The following is a 4,015-nucleotide window of genomic DNA, read 5'->3' as shown; positions in this document are numbered from 1 at the left end:
GCACAGGCTGATGATTGACAGACCATACTCTCCCCTGTTGCTGGGTTTCACTCAGCCTATAGAGACATCATGGCATCACTTAATAAATTCTCATTAATCTGAATAATGGACAAGGTTGACTCCGGGTCTGAGAACATACTTCTGCTGAAAGGAGGAGGAAAGCTGACATGACATGTTTCCTCCCATGCAGAAAATATGGATTCTGAGTCTGGAGATGTACTTGATGGGCTGCATGGAGGAGAACTGAACACAGACTGTCTCTCAGCCAAGGTATCCTGATAGGCAGAGCTTGGCAGAGAGACAGTGCCTTTAGGGCTTTCAGTTATTTCACAGGAATCCTGGCCATGCATCAAATTTTGCACCGTGTTCTTCTCCGTCTCCTTCCTTTGCTTCTTAGACCTTGTATTCTTTTGATAGATTTCACAGACCTGATCAATTTTGGAAAAGATGGCCATCTGGTCTAGGGAATTACTCAAGGGGCTGAGTTCAGGAAGAGGGCTCAAACTGATGGTGTCTGGCACATGGAGAAGGTGGATTCTGAGTTTTGGGTCATACTTGGAGGTCCGAGTTGAGGAGAAAGGCTTAATCCCGAGGGTATGTCACACGAAGATTCAGCACTGGCTGGTGGAGAAGGTGAGGAAAGAACGTTGGAACAGCCAGACCTATCACTAGATAGGTGCCCCGGTTCCCTGGAAAGTTCTCTACACTTCTGCCTTGGATGCTCCGAGATAATGTGGCTCTTGCTGAAACACATGTCTTCCAAGGGTTGATCAATGAGGGAAGAGTTGAATTCCTGGTGAGGGGAGTTCCTTGATGCTCTAAACTCAGGAGGATAGCTGACATTCACATGTCTCTGGCACACAGAATCTGGACTGGCAGCGAAATCAGGAACTTCACCGCCACTGCTGGAAGTAGGCCTATAGTGAGGTCCACTTCCAATTCTCCGAGGAAGGTGTGAACTCTTCCGACATTCTTTACCTCGTCTGTTCTTGAACCAGGTCTGGAAAACAAAGGAGACATCAGAGGAATACCCGTAATGGGACCACAGGTTGAAGCCTTTAGATGGGAGGTGTTTTTATAGCCATAGAAACTGCATGAGGCAGAAACAGAGAAGTCTGAGGCTCTAAATCCCAAAGAGATCGCAGTAAGGTAGGATGTATATGACTTGGCACCAAAATCTGGGGAAGATTCAGGTAGTGCGTCCTGTGTCTTAGTAGAAGCCGTGGTGTATGGGTCTCTAAGACCCTGCAGGAAAATAATCTTGACCCAAAATGGTCAAGGAAAAGCGCTCCCGTCCTTTCTTTCATTTTTTTGAGAAAGTGTTTCTCTGTGCATGCCTGGCTCACATAGAAATCGCTCTGAAGAACATGCTTGTCTCAGGGTCACAGTGATAGAACTGCCTCTTCCTCTCAGGTGCTAGGAATAAAGTCCTCATCCTTCCCTGGCCAGTCCAGATTCTTTGGCTTCTACAAAGACACTGGTCCTACAACTGATCTTGTTATAAGCCAGAGCATTTATATTGTAAAAGACTTGACCAGTGTACTTTCTATTGAGAAAAAAAAAATTCTTACCAATACTTTTAATTTATGTCATGCCTTTTATATCTTAAATGGGCCCCAAAATTGCTGGATAGTTGATGATAACCCTGAGAAACTGGGATTATAGCATGTCCCACCACACAGTATATTGGCTAGTAAAGATTGTGCTATTTTACACACAGAGCTTCAACACAATACTTTTTTTTTTTGGTTGATTTGTTGAGGGACCAAGGTGGAGGGATAAGGACATTAACCAACCGATGGAATTTTTTTATGCAAAATTTGTCAGGTCTAAAAGAAATTCACGACAAAGATGGACCAGAGAGCTAAAAAAACATTCCAATTTGAGACTCATTCCATGGGCAAGGATTAAATCCCTAACAATATTATGCTTGCAAACAGGATCTTAGCATAACTGTCTTCTGAGAGGCTCCATCCAGTACCTGAAACAGAGGCAGAGAACCAGAACCAAACACTGAATAGAGCTCAGGGACTCTATTAGAAAAGGTGGGGAAAGATTGAAGGCTCTGAAGGGTATAGGGACTCCAGAGGAAGAGCAACAGAGTCAACAACCTGAATATTTGAGGGCTTCCAGAGACTGAAGCACAAACCCATAGCTACCTTGGGATAGACCTAAACCCTGCACATATGTAACAGATAGGCAGCTTGGATTTCATGCATGTTTCCAAACAACTGGAGGGGAGACTGCACCTCAATATGAGTTGTATCTGTGGATCTCATTGTCCTAGCTGGGATGTCCTACTTGGCCTCAATGGGAAAGGATAAGCCTAGTCCTGCAGAAATTTGATGTACTGCGGTGTAGTGATCCTCAGTTGGGTTTCCCTCTTTCGAGGGTAGACTAGAAAAAAATGAATGGAGTGAGAAGTTGTGGGATACATGGAGACTGGGAGGAGGAAGGGGTGATATTTAGGTGAAAAGAGAATAAATAATTAACAATAAAAAAAGAAAATATCACAATAGAATCAATCTGCAGTTCTACCACACTTTGTACCCATGCAATGTCAGGTTCTTTCTCTCTTTCTCGCTCTCTCCCTCTCTCACTTCTCTATCTCTCCTTCTTAAGTCATTTTATTTATTTACATTCCAAATGTTGTCCCCCCATTCTGATCCCCCTCCTAGAGTTCTTCACTTCATCACCCCTCACCTTTGGCTCTGAGATGGTGCTCCTCTATCTTTACTCCCCATATGCTCCCAGCCCTCACTCCTCCATTCCTCCTGACACTACACACCCATCCCATATTCCCCTTACCTGTGGCATCAATGATCTACAGATCAAGCAGATCCTCTCCCACTGAAGCCAGACAAGGCTACTATGTGCCAGGAAATATAGAGCATCATATGTATGCTTTTGGGTTGATGATTTAGTCTCTGGGTTAGGGTTAGTTGACAGTGTTGAGCTTTCTATGGGGTTACAATCCCCTTTGATTCCTCATACCTTCCGCTAGTTCTTCAATAGGGGGTCCCTGACTGATCTCAGTCCAGTAGTTGGCTGTACATATCTAAACATGTCTGAGTCAGCTACTGGTAGATACTCTCAGAGGACATCCATGCTAGGCTCCTGTGTTCAAGCACAACCAGACATCAGTAATAGTATTAGGGTTTTGGGCCTGCTCATGGGAGAGATTCCAAGTTGGGCTAGTCACTTGATGGCTTTTCCTTCAGTCTCTGTTCTAATTTTACCTCTTCATTTTTTAAACAGGAAAAATTCTATGTCAAAATTTTTGAAGGTAGGCTAGTGGCTCCATCCCTCCACTGAGGGCCATGGCTGAAGGTGGTCTCTTCTGGTCCCATCTCACCATTATTGAGCACTTCTGCAAAGGTCATCCCCATTGAGTCCTGGGAGCCTCTCACATACCAGGTATCTGGTACTATCTAGAAGTTCCACCGAACTCCTGCAGCTGCATATTTCCATTCATTCTACTCACCACTGGGCTTCTCTCCTGTCTTCTCCTATACTGGATTCTTCCCCCATTTCTGCCCTTCACCCTCCCACCAGTTTCCCTCCTTCCTTCTACCTCCTGTTATTATTTTGTTCCTCATTCTAAGAGGGATTGTAGTATACTCACTGGGGCCTTCCTTTTTAAAAACTTCTTAGGCTCTGTATCCAAGGTATTTTGTAGTTTATGGCTAATATCCACCTCGACGGGAGTACATACCATGCATACTCTTTTAGGTCTGTGCTCCATCAGTTAAGTAGATATTTTCTAGTTCCATCTATTTGATTGCAAAATTCATGATGTCCTTGTTTTTTTCATAGCTGAATAGTACTCCATTTTGTAAATGAACCACGTTTTCTGTATTCATTCTTAAATTAAGGGACATTTGGGTCGATTCTAGCTCCTGGCTATTACAAATAAGACTGCTATAAAAATAGTGGAATACCTGTCTTTTTGGTATAGTAGAGCATCTTTTAGGTATATGACCAGGAGTGGCATGACTAGGTCTTCAGGTTTCTA

General features: G+C 43.7%; 1 pseudogene; it reads right to left on the bottom strand.

Annotated features, from left to right (window-relative positions):
* On the bottom strand, positions 279–1,001 carry Obox4-ps36 (oocyte specific homeobox 4, pseudogene 36; annotated as a pseudogene).

This window comes from Mus musculus, chromosome 7 (assembly GCF_000001635.26).
Source record: "Mus musculus strain C57BL/6J chromosome 7, GRCm38.p6 C57BL/6J".
Taxonomy (NCBI): domain Eukaryota; kingdom Metazoa; phylum Chordata; class Mammalia; order Rodentia; family Muridae; genus Mus; species Mus musculus.
This window is presented reverse-complemented; position numbering and strand designations above follow the sequence as displayed.